Source organism: Corvus cornix, chromosome 6 (genome assembly GCF_000738735.6).
Source record: "Corvus cornix cornix isolate S_Up_H32 chromosome 6, ASM73873v5, whole genome shotgun sequence".
In the NCBI taxonomy this organism is placed as follows: Eukaryota; Metazoa; Chordata; class Aves; order Passeriformes; family Corvidae; genus Corvus; species Corvus cornix.
This window is the reverse complement of record NC_046336.1, coordinates 13,005,783-13,018,715: the sequence shown is the minus strand read 5'-3', so window position 1 is coordinate 13,018,715 and position 12,933 is coordinate 13,005,783. Positions and strand designations below refer to the sequence as shown.

Sequence of the window (12,933 nt, the reverse complement as noted above, 5' to 3'; positions counted from 1 at the left end):
AGGAACAGGCACCCACGCAGCACCACTGTCGGGGGGGGGCAGGGGGGGAGGGGAGGGAGGGAGGGAGCGAAGTGCGTAAAAAAGTCTGGGGGCATCACCCCTCCCCTCCGAGAGGCAGCAGGTCCCCAGGACAGGCCCCCTCTCACAAAACCACCCATCACATGAGCTGCTTCCCAACAAGTCTCGTCAAGATGCCAAGCAGAGCCGGCGGGCAAGTGCAGGGAAATTCCCCACACGCGGCCAGGCAAGGCTGGCACCACATCTCCACTGCACCCACCACTGCCCTCCTGCACGGGGTGCCGGCAGAGCCCCCCACTCTGCCCCCCACGCCAGTCTGGCTAAGCACACCTGGATGCTTTTTCCCGGCACATGACCTGCCAGATTTGCTGAATAAACCTCCCAGCTCCAGCAAACCTGCTGCATTCCTGGTGGGTAAAGTGGTGAAAGGTTCAAATAGATGCTGGAAGAGGCAGGGGGGGGAAACAAAGCCTCATCTGCCGGAACTGAAAGGGCAATTGGGATTTGGGGATTTTTTTCCCCCTCAGGTTGCAACACAAAAACAAAATCCTGATAGGAATCTCTCCTGCTGGGGGGCAGCTCCCTGCCCCTCACCCTCTGGGCAGAGCAAGCCTGGCCAAACCGAGATGAGGCACAGACCTGTCCTGCAGGGCACACACGAAGCATCTGCGGCTGCCGTGGTCATCCCGCCCAGGTTTGGGGTTCAGGTGGGGGGGCCCCAACCTGCACCTGCCGCAGAGGGAGGCAAAGCAGCTGGAGCCCGCAGTGGCAGGCCAACTAGCACCAAAAATGCCGCTGTTCTTACTAATAATTTCCCTGCATCTGAGCAGAACTGCACTCCTCATCCATTTTGGGAAGCCTCTTTGTCTTTGGAGACTATTTTTCTTGGCACTAGACGAGCCTTTTCATGGTTCCCCCTCCCACTTCACGCTCTTGGTTTAAAGGCCAGGCACAAGTCACTAGCCCACCTGGGCAATAATGGAGAGAGCAAAGAGAGCCCCAAATTCCAGTGCTTCAGGTACTTTCTACCTTTGGATTGGCACAAAGATGCAGAGAAGCCCCAGCACAGGCTGGTCTGCTTTGCCTGGGGGGCATCTGCAGCCCCCACAGCAATGCATCCCAAGGAGATGAATCTCGACGAGTCAGGGCTCAGACAAGCCACATTCCATGACCACCCCCTGATTTCCAAAGGGAAGGAGAGGGGGGCAGGGATTGTACTGCACCACCTGCATCGGTTTAGTACCTCATCCCAGCCATCTGAAACAGCAGCTGACCCCAGGTAATGCTCAGCCTTCCCAAACACCCCCAGCAGTTCTCATCCCTGCAGACCCCTGATCCCCCCCAGCCTGCTGGGGAAGGAAAGGGCTGTATCCAGCCCTCCCTGCCCAGAGCTGGTGCTCTGTCTGTCTGCAATTCCTACCATCATGTTCCCTTACACCCCCAGCATATTCCCCCACCACTCCTACCCAGGTCCCCCAGACCCATCTCACCCCACGCCCCAAACCTGTCCCCCAAGTGCTCCTGCATTGCCACCAGATCCAGCATATCCCACCTCCCCCTCCGGCTCATCGTCCCCACATCCTCACCTGCATCAGACCTACCCTGAACCCCTCCCCACCCTGCTTCCAAGGCTCTCCCCTCTTGTTTCTCCCAACGCATTATTCCCTGGATTTCAACCACAGCAGGTCAGAGCTCTGCTCCTCTGTCTCTGGACCCTTCCCGTGAGCAGCACCCACACCCAGCACCCCAGATCCTGCTGTGGACTTAGCACCCGGATCCAGCAGCCGAGCACACAAAACCAGCATTCCAAATCCTGCTTGTGGAACCGGACCAAGACCCGGCACTCCAGATCCAACACCCCCAACCCTGCCTGTGGATTCAGCACCAGGATCCAGCACCCCTAATCCTCCCTACAGACTCAGCACCTGGGATCCAGCACCACAAACCCTGCCTGCAGACCCAGACCCGACCCTGATCCAGCACCCCAGGACCTACCAAGCGATTCAACACCCGCACCCAGCACTCCAGATCCTGCCCGTGGGCTGAGCGCTCAGCCTCAGCCCCGGCCGTGTGCTTGCAGCACCCACACCCAGCCGCACGACCCAGCTTCCCGGATCCTGCCTGCGGACGCGGCGCCCGAACCCAGCACCCCCCTGGCCTGCGGACCCGCACCCGCCCCGGCTGGCGCTGCTCGCGTCCCCTCGGTACCTGCCTGGTGCGGTGCGCTGGCGCAGAAGGGGAGGGCAGGGTACGGCTCGGCACGGCGGCTCGGCACGACAGGGCTCGGTTCAGCACGACAGGGCTCGGTTCAGCTCGGCTCGGCAGCGCAGCCCGGCTGTGCGCGGCCGCACCGCGCCGTGCCGTGCCGTGCCGTGCCGTGCCGTGCCGTGCCGTGCCGTGCCGGACCGAGCCGAGCCCCGCTCCGCCCCCTGCCGGCAGCGCGGGGGCCGCCGAGCCCGGCCCGCAGCCAGCGGCCGCCGGCGTGGGGCCGCGACGAGGAGGAGACGGAGGGGAGCGGAGCAGGGCCGGCCCTGCCTGCGCTGCGTGGAAGCAGGTGGCAGCATGTCCCTCGGCAGAGTCGCGGCAGGCAGGGACGGGACGCTGCCGTGCAGCTCCCCGTCGGCCCTCAACACATGCGGTGGGCCGGGGGCTCACTCAGCCCAGGAGGCTTGGGTGATGCGGCCCCCAAAAGGCCCGTGTGAACGCCCTTTGCAAAGTCAGGGAGGCAAAGGGCCGGTATCGTGGACTTGTGACTATGCAAAAGCGTGATGGAACACGGATAAGCGTCATCCTGCTCTGCCAACACTGCAACCACATGCTACCAGTGCCATTATGCCACAGCCCCCAGTCAGAGCCACCGGTGTCAGCACAGTACAGCCCCCAGCCAATGCCAGGGTGCTCACTAAGGTTTCTTGCTCCCCAAAGTCAGCCCAGCACCCTGCACTGCATGCCTGAGACAGGCAGCATGCCCCATCTTCTCTCTGCTCTCAGGATGTCTTGCCATTCACGCATGGCAGAAGGTTGTTTGGAAACACAGGCAGGTAATGGTTTCTCCGGGGCCCTGTGTGGAGCCTTTTTATCCTGGGTGGCTTCTGCAGCTCCTCCCCATGTGCAGGAGCTGCCAGGTCCAGGCCTGTGTTTGCTTTCCTTTCGTAAGCCTCCAGCACCTGGCCAACCCTCCTTCCTCACTCCTCATAGCAGCAGCAGCAAGCCTCCCGAAAGCAAAACTCTGAGCCAACACTGCGTGTAATCAGCAGGTTGGATCTAGGGCAGTTGGAAATCAGCTGGAGCAGGAGGTGGGGAAATGCTGTACCTGCATATGCTGGATTACAGCTCTCTCAGAGCTGGCAGGGTGGCCGGGTGCTGCCAGCCCACCGTTACAAAGCCATGTGCTGCCCAGTCCCAGCACCATCACCTCTGGATGCCAGCTCACCCCCTCCACTCCACACCAACCCCTCCAAGGGGTGAGGTCCCTGGGAAGGGGACAAAGCCCACCCCAACCCCAGACCCTGCAGACCTGGAGCCAGACCCACAGCAGGGCATAGGGTTGAGCAGGTTCTTCTGCAGTTGCTGAGCATTGTCTGGGGATGAGGGTCAGCCCCCACTTGAGATTCCACCACCTTTTGGACCTTTAGGGTCAGTAAAGGTGTCAGGGCCAGGGTGCTCCCATGGGGAGCCTTACTAACGTGCCGTTCTCAAGGCCTCTGTCTGCCAGGATCCTGCCTCCTACAAACACTGCGGGTGGGAGGGAAGGTAACACAGGTTTGAATCCCCCCAGTCCTCACCCACTGGTGGGTCTCAGCTGAGGAGGGACCCATCTGGGTGCTCCTGATGACAGGTGTCTCTGTCACCCTTGCACACACTCACCAAGCAGCCACCACCCCCTCTCCCAGCATGATATCCCAAAACCCGTTCCATGTCCCCACTCTCAGAACAGAGACACGACCCACCCCCTCCTCGAGCACTCCCTGCCTCCCTGCCCTCACCTCCTCTGTGCTCCCGAGGATAATTGCCATTTCCTCCTCTCCTTGGGCAAAACCCCAGTGTCTCCTCCACACCTCGCTTTGCCTCGCCCCTCTGCCCAGTCTGCGGAAGCAGGATGCCCACACGCTGGGAGCCTGGCAGGGATGGTGAGGCAGGGATGTTCTTGGCCAGCCTGTCTTACCCAGGTATGGGGGCTTCAGGTGCTGCAAGGCAGCTGGTCCTCCACATCCCCTCCAAACCCCATTCCCTACCTTACCAGAGGCACAGCTGGAGGCTGTGGGGCCAGTTATGGGGAGAGCACTGGGGAAGGGGGTGCCAGGGCTGAGACAGGGCTGCCCAAAGCTCCCCCTTATCCAGGGCACTGTGCCCATCCCATCCTGCAACAGCACTCCCTGCCTCCCACATGGCTGGAAGCCGAACCAAGCACAAATTGGAGCTTCGTTAGCTGCTGGCCTTGCAGTAGGATAATTAGTGCGTGAGTGCAGAGCAAGCTGAGCCTGGCGCGACCAGCACTGCGCTTTTACAGGCCCGAGCTTGCGAGGCTTTAATTAATTAACACGAGTCATTGGCAGCTGGAAACAGATCTATTTTCAGAGCTTTGCCTGCTCTGCTGCCCCCATGAGATTAACTGAAGGAATTTAGGGCTCCACGAGGTTGAAGGCCAGGGCCTTCCTCTTCTTTGCATGGCTTTCCCAAGAGTCAGAGCGGGTTCCAGGCAGTGGGAGCCCAAACAGACCCAACCCTCTCCTGCATCCCTCTTATCCGCAGATCGGTTCTGCCAAACAGGGAGGTCTGGCTGCTGCTTCAACCCTAGCCCAGAGCCAGGAAGGCGCTGGAAGGGGAATTTCCTATTGGGGCAGATCTAGAATCATAGAATCATTAAGGTTGGAAGTGATCTCTGAGATCATTGAGTCCAACCTTTGACCAAACAACACCTGGTCAAGAAAACAACAACACTAAGTGCCATGTCCAGTCATTTCTTGAATATCTTCAGGGGTGGTGACCCCACCACTTCCCTGGGCAATCCATTCCAATACTTGACCACACATACAGAGAATAAATTCTTCATCATGTCCAACTTGAACCTCCCCTGGTGCAGCTTGAGGCCAATCCTCTTGTCCTATCACTTGTTACTTGGGAGAAGAGACTGATCCTCACCTTGCTACAACCTCCTTTCAGGCAGTTGTAGAGAGCGATAAGGTCTCCAGAAAGTCATTTTCTCCAGGTTAAACAACCCCAGCTTCATAATTTGCTCCTCACAGGACTTACAGCCCTACAACCCCTATCCCGGGGGCCAGCTCAGAGCAGGGCAGCCTTTGAGTCATGACATGGTGCCTTGGGAAACCCATCTCCCCAAAACCATGCAAGACTTTATCTGTGACGCTCTCTCCCTGTTACTCCAAACAGCCTTTAGGACAAGGAAATGCTTTTGTGCCCTCATCACCAGCCCAGAGATTGGTTACTGTTTAATTTCTTCTTGTTTCACTTACACACTGTGTCCCACAGAGAGAGGACCAGGTAGAGCAGGCTCTGCCACGTCACAGCCCCATCCGTACATGGGCCAGCTGCCCAGCACAGCACAGCCCCACCGCTCCAGCACATGGCAAAACCAGGCAGATGCCGACACTCAGACGGCATTTTTGGGTTCACCCGTCTCTGCCACACAACTCTACCCATGGCAGTGAGAAGAAAAGCTCACAGACAGTCCCTTTCACCCCTCAGATGCCCAGGGAGACAGGGCAAAGCCATGGCAGCTCTCATGTTTCACTTGGCACCACAACCCCATCCTAGCCAGCATCCCAAATGATGCGAGGAATTGTAACAGGGCCACGACACCGTGAAATATTGATGGGATTAGCGCGGATCAGCTCTCCCAGCACACGTGCTGTGCTCGCCCCAAGCCTGGGAGACGGCGACCTGCATGCACTCAGGTTGCAGCTCAGCGCCCGGGGCGGCAGTGCTGCCGGGTGCTCCCTGCCAGAGACACTTCCCCAGCCACCGCCAGCCTGCAGCCTTCCTGGGGGGACATGGGGATCCTGTCAGAGCACACAGTGACATGATTTAAGGTGCTTAATGCCTGACATTGCTCTGCCTCAAGTGCCTCAAGGTCTGCTGGGGATGAACCATTGTCTGGCTTGGTTGTAGCTCGGCACCAATTGTCACCCTGGACCCCGAGGGACCCTCAACCTGCCTGCAGTCCCAAAATATGCCAGTCCCCAGGCTCCAGCCCTCTTGCCCCCTCTCAGGTTTATCCTGCACAGCCAAGACCTTAGTGGAGGTCGCATGCATGGGGGTGTCCAGGGTGATGGTCAGGAGACCCCCACACTCCCCACTGCTGTATGTCCCGTCTCTCACCACTGGGAACCAGGTTTGGTCAGACAGAGGATTTCATTATGGATCATAGATGTGGAAATACAGCTTAGCAGGATCAAATAGCAGCCAGGATTAAATCAGAAATACACTGGCAGGGTGCACACCATGGGAGCAGCCTGTCACAAAGGGCTCTGTTTTGGGATTGCAGCACTAACAGGGCATCAGTGCCTATCAAACCCATGTGGTTGATCAGGATCCCCAGCCTTTGGTAGGAAACTGCTTCCTAAGGCAGGCCTGGCCTCTGCTCAACAGTACCTGCAGCCTGCCTTTCCCTTGCCCCAAGCAGGAAAAGTGAGATAAAACTCCAGATCTGGGATTTGGTTTGCCAGCCTCTGTGATCCAAGAGGCAGCAGGCATCCCAACAGTTTCAAGCTCCTCTCTGGACTGGTTTAAAAGCCAGCTAGGAGTTACAAAATCATGGTGCTCCAGCAGCTGGGAATTTATGAAACCCACAAAAGAATTGTGAAACTCAGGCTAAGGCTGTGCCAGCCTGCACCGTGGCGAGAGGCATGTTACAGAGTCAAAACCACCAGCAGAAAAACGGGTACTTTCCCCTTTTGACGTGAGAAAGCAACAAGCAAAACAGCCTTTCTCCAGGCCCCTCCGTCCCTCAACTACACTGTGAGACCTGCACTGCTGCTTTACCTGCCTCCATGGATAAAAAGCCCAGTGGGGAGCACACCAGCCCCACACCACGGGGTGAGTCTCAGTGCTCCAGTGCCCACCCTCTCAGCAGTCTCCTTTGCCCACCACAGGAGCGGTCTGCCCAGATTCCAGGCCCGCAGAGCTGTGTGAAGCAGAGGAACGGAAAAGACCCGATGGTGCTGCCTGGACTCTGACAGCAGCACCTGGGGCTTCCCAGCAGCTGAGTACACACTCACCAGGCTTGGCTTTGTTTCTTGAGAGCGTCATGGACTCGTCAAGCCAAGCGTGATGCTCCACAGATTAGCCCCGGGAAAAAAGATGTTCCAGAGGGCACAGAGCATGAAAGGCTTAGGAGCCTCTTCCCTTCAAGTCATTGAGCAAACTTTCCAAACCACTGTTTCTTCAGGCTGAGAGCCAGCGGGGAAAATTACAATTGCAGAAGAATTTGTCTGAGAAAGTTATAAGGAGATGGAAAAAGGCAGGGGCAGACCGGAAGAGCCAGCCCGTGCTGCAGCCCCTCCAGCCCAAGGCTCAGCTTCACGGAGGGAGGGATGGGACTTTTCTCCCCAGCTCAGTATAGCACAGAGCTGCTGCCTCGACTTCCTGCAAGATCACATGCTGCATTTCTCCTCCCATAAATGTTTGGCAGGGGAAATTGGGATGTTTTGCCCAAGGCCATTTGTTGATGAGGGCTGCCAGGTGCCGGCAGCCCCAGCCGCAGAGCCAAGCACCGTGCCAGGGCAGATTTTCTCAAGGGAGAAGCCGCTGAGTCACAGCAGCCTCCGATCCGTTCCCACAAGCCCGGCTGCAAGAGACGCACGGGAGTTCACGGAGGACAGGCGCTCACACAGGGAGCTGGCAGGGTTTGGTTTGCTTGTCTGCAAACCTCTCTAAGCCAGCGGAAAGCATCTCCCTGGCTCAGGATCTGTCGGCAGCGTGCCCTCAGGGAAGGGCTGGTGAGACTGCGGCAGGGCAGGGTCCTGACCTGCCTTTCAACCAGGCAGAGCTGCTTCGGGATGCTCCTGCAGCATGGGGGGAAAACGCCAGCAGCCACTGGGAATTCCATTAGGGAATGGAGTTTTGGGGCTCAGTGTGGGGTTTTGTCCCAGCTCTGAGGGAGGAGCAGGACAAAAGTGGGTGCAGGCAGGGAAGAGACAGAGGCATAGCTCCAGGAGAAGTGACTGGCTGGGCTGGACATTGGCAACCCCTCTGCCCATCATCATCCCAGCTGCTCCCAGTAAAAGCAGGCAGGCTCCAGCCTGGCCAGGGGGCACAGGGGTGTCTCTCTCTGTTTCTGCAGTGGGGCACAGGCCCCTGTGTTTTCCCCTGCACGGCAGGTCAGGTCCCTGCCACACACTGCCTAGAGCAGCAACACAAATACCTGGGAGTGCATGAGGGCTGGGATAAGACTGGTGCCTTTTAAAAGCTGCCCTTTTGGGTGAGCCAACCTGCAGCCCCCAGAGCGAAAGCCAGGAAGGTGTTATGGCCACCAGCATCCACCCTCTGGGCCAAGCCACCAGACAGGATCCATGTCCCCACAGCTTCACCTCTTGGCCTTGTCCCTGTGCCCAAGCAACCTCTCTCCCAGCCCTGCCTCCTCCAGCTCAATGCTTGGATGACCTGCGGGCATCCTACCCCTCCTTCCCAGGCACCAAACCCCTACACTGCCGTCTCTGCCACCAAAGAAGAAACAACACCAGCAGCGCAGAAAATAACACCCCACACACAGCAGAGCCCTGGCAAGCAGAGCCGGGCACATCCATCACTCTCACAGTTTTTCTTCAGCTCTGACACTTTGATAGGGACGAGGGGGTGGGGAAGGAAAGTAGCTTCCAGAATTTATGAGCTAGGATTTAAAAATACAACCTCCCAGAAACGCTGCAAAACCCAGAGATGGCGAAGGCGAGTGGCTCAGAAGTTGCCTTTAGAAACGAATGCAAAAGCTGCACCCGCCTTGGAAAGAGGGATTCGAGAGACCTGCGTGGCTGATGTCACAAACCACATCCCCAGTGGGATCATTTTGCAAGTCACAGCTCTCTGTGCTGTGCATCACAAGTGAAGTGAAAGGTAGAGGTAACAAATGATGGGTTAAAATCCCTCCAGCCCAATGGGAATGTCACCCTCAGTGCAGACGGCATTTGAACTGTCACCTTCAATCTCCCAGAGTTTCTCTTCTACATCCCTGACCTTCCACTGGAACATGCATAACCAGCCTTCCAGCCCTTTTGGAAGCAGATCTCCTTTACGCAAAGAAAAGAGCTTGTAGCTGTAAATTTAGCTGAAAACATCTCTGCCACAGGGAATCACGTATCAAATAATAAAGCCAAATGAATGTCAGGAAGAACAACCACAATATTGGAGTCCTTGGTCTTTACAGATGGACTGTCCCTCAGCAGGGTGCTGCAGAATGGACAGCTGAAAAATGTTACCCAGTCATTAAAAACATCTAAAAGTAATTTAGCCTGAGTGACAATGATGCTCAAAGCAAGTTGTTTGTCTGCTGAGATAAAATGAGCTATTTCAAGCTTGCCTTTTGTTGTAGTTTTCTTTTAAAGTCAGAAAGGACTGAAAAACGCTGAGCTGACAGCCTCACCAGCAGAGCCCTGTTGCTGTGGGGAGCATCACCATGAGCTGCTCTGATCCCCCCTGCCATCACTCTCCCGTATTCCCTGGAAGGATGCTCAGAATGGTCCGGGAAGATGGTCCCCGGGGCCACCACAGCATCTCTGCTGCATTACAGTGCCATTTAGGATGATGGTTTTGCTATGGAAACATCTCCCTCCTAACAACAGATCTGTCAGCACGTGTCCCAAAAGCAGACCAGCATTCATTACATGGTAATTTTTGCTTCCCTGTGATGGAGGCCAGAGACTTATCCTTCCCATGCTTTTCTTTAAAAAAACCCAACAAAATCCTAACAAAACCGAACAACCTGAATATCTGGGTTCACAAATCAACAGCATGGCATGAGCCCAGGGTTCCTCCAAAATCTCCTTGTAAGCATATTTTTGGTGGGCTCTTTGGACATGCAGAGCATTTCAAATGCCCAGTGTTAAATATTTCAGGTGAAACATAACTCCTCTAAGTGTAGCCAGCCTTACTCTGAAGCTCCATTTCAGTGAAATTTCCCAGCAGCCTTCAGGAATTGATTTGCTTCTTGCTGGTACCTTCTCTCTGTGCTGTTCAACTGAGTTAATGTATTCCAAAACCTGATTTTTTTTTCTCCCCCTACATAATCAGATTTTTGGAGGCTGCAGTGAGATGCCTTACAAGCAGTTTTTGTCCTTAGGTGTTTTCTGAGCAGGCTGCATCCATCACGTCCTGGTGCTTTTTAGCACATCTCTGTACGAAAGGTTCATTCAAGAGTCAGCTGAATTCCTTTGATTCATGTTCCTGCATATCCATATAGCTAATTTACCTTTATTAAAAGAAAAAAAAAAAAAGGGAAAGAAGAGGAACTATTAAGAAGGACAGTGTCAAGGCCAGCAGAGCGAGTGCCGGAGGGCTGGGTTAATGAGCTCCGTGGTTGCTGCTGTCCAAGTGCCCAGGCTGGCTGGAGCCAGGAGCTGCTGCCCCAGCAGGGCTGACTCAGTCCTTCACTGGGCAGACACAGGCTGCAGGATCCTGCACCCCTCTTGGAGTAGTCCCTGTGCTTTGGGGTCTAACCTCACTTACTCCAGCCTTCTCCCTGGTATTTTCCTGCGTGCATTCAGCTTGGGCCAAGCCCCCTGCCCAGCCCAAGCTGCATCCCGGCGCTTTGGGGAGAAGGTGAAACACGAATATGGATAAATGGATTTGCCCTCACGTCTCACAGAAATGCCTCTCTGTTCGCTCCTTTGGGCCGGACAAGGACGCTGCCCCACTGCTGCCTGTGCCAGCAAGGTCACTGAGCTGTGCCCTGGCAAGGACACTTCCAAGGAGAGGCACCAGGGATTTGCAAGACACTCATCACAATAGTTTATTCTTGTCATTTCTGACCCTCAGGACAGGAAGAACATCAGAGCACTGCAGGCACAAAACAACAAGCTTTGTAGGTCATATCAGCGCATAAAGTACCATTAGGAACCACGGCACGAAGCATGAATAATACTTCCTTTATTCCATCATATACCTCAACGCCCTTTAAATAAATGCAAATGGTTTTTTGTGGATGATGTTTGTACGAGACGCTTGCTCAGGGACTCGGGGCTGAAATGGAGCTGGAGCAGTAATTTTGTTCTCTCCCCTATGACAAGTCAGTGTCTGCAGCACCATCTTATAGGCTTAGTGACAGTCCAAGCCAACCCAGGCAAAAAAACCAAGAGAACACTGTAAATCTTCCTCGCAGAGATTTATGCTCTGCCCGTTAAACCAGAACCACAAAACACACGTCCTTCCATGCTACCCTCCTCTCTCTGAAGGACATCAAGGCACAAAAAAACTTTGAAGGACTCCAAGCCTGGAAAGGGACCTTCAAGAGCCAATTGCATCATTTCTGAAAAGCCACCAACAGTCAGACTCGACAGCTTAAATCCTGAAATCCTTTCAGCAAATAATGACCTCGATTGCTAAAAATGATCAGATAACGCAAAGGCAGAGAGAGATGCGCAGTGAGTCATCGCCCCTCAAGCACTTAAATGCCCTTTGGTCTCAGCCGGAGCGGGGTGAGGTTGCCCCCAAGAGGCAAACCTGACACAGCAAGTAGAGAGGGAAAATGCTGAATTGTGCTCTAGAGGTGCCACATAGGAAGGATTGGTTTTTTTAAATCTCCTCATCTGCTCTTAGTTGTACTTCTCCCTAGCTGCAAACATCTATGGATGGGGTGGGAGGGGAGAGGAAGGAGGTCAGCTCTGGCATGTGGTTGGCTGTGTTCTGCTGGAGCTCCTGAACCACACAACTCGTTTTCCTAGTCTCACTCACAGGGTCATTAGAAAGATCAAAAAATGACACTGAGTTTTCTTCAGCCAAATGAAACATTTGACCCCATACACCTCTCCAGACTCCTTTAGAGCAAGGGCTGGCACCACCTTCAACAACAACTTCTGTCTCAGGAATGGATGGGGAGACACAACAGTGGGCACGACAGACAGTTTGGAAACCATGAGATTACATGAAATCCCTCAGCTGTTCACGTAAAGCATACAGGCAGTAACACCACACTGGACCAAATCCTAGCACCTTGCACGGGGTGAAGGAACAGGACAGACATCTGGGATACCTTCCCAGCACACGCTCCACCCTCCAGGGATCAGCAGCCTGAAGCTTTCTCAGCCAGGGAGAGCTGCTTTCATTTCATAGACCCCCACTGCATTTTTCTGCCGCAAAATGCTCTTTGAACCTCTAAGCTTTTAGCATCCACAACATCCTGAGGCAAGCAAATCCCCAGCTCCTGTCTCCTTTTGTTTGCTTTGAGCTTTCCTGCTAATAAAAGAACTACGGAGTCTGAAGCCATATTACAGAGCACCATTGAATGGCTTCTCCTTATTTGCCCTTTTTCAGGCCATTTGATTGCTGAGCACTCCATCTTACTTGCCAACATTACAGGTATTTCAGAGAGATGCAGTCAACTTAGGGCCACTGCAATTTATTCCTGTCCTTTACACACACATACACACAGACTCCCTCACAAAGGGCTAAACCTATGACATAACCACAGATTTAACCATTCCTGCAGCTGCTTTTTGAGAGGACACAGTTTAAACACCCAAGCTGAGATGCACCCAGGGTACTCACTGATCCTGCACCAGGCTCCTCGTGGGTCCCCCTGTCCTGCTCAGCTGGAGAACATTCCCGCATCCCCAGCACGAGCCCCTGCTGCAGCACCTCAGCTCACTGTCAGCTCCAAACTGGAAGCGTCATCTCCAAAATTACTGTTGCGCTGGCTCCTGCCAGACTCTTAATTAGAGGAAGGCTGACACAGTTTCTCAGCAAACG

General features: G+C 54.9%; 1 protein-coding gene across 1 annotated transcript in view; it reads right to left on the bottom strand.

Moving 5' to 3' along the window:
• The window catches only part of SEMA4G (semaphorin 4G), a 29,463-nt gene extending 16,530 nt beyond the window's left edge, over positions 1-12,933 (bottom strand). Inside the window, 1 exon segment of the mRNA XM_039554407.1 lies at positions 12,733-12,933. The gene's annotated coding sequence lies outside the window, so the exon portion shown is untranslated.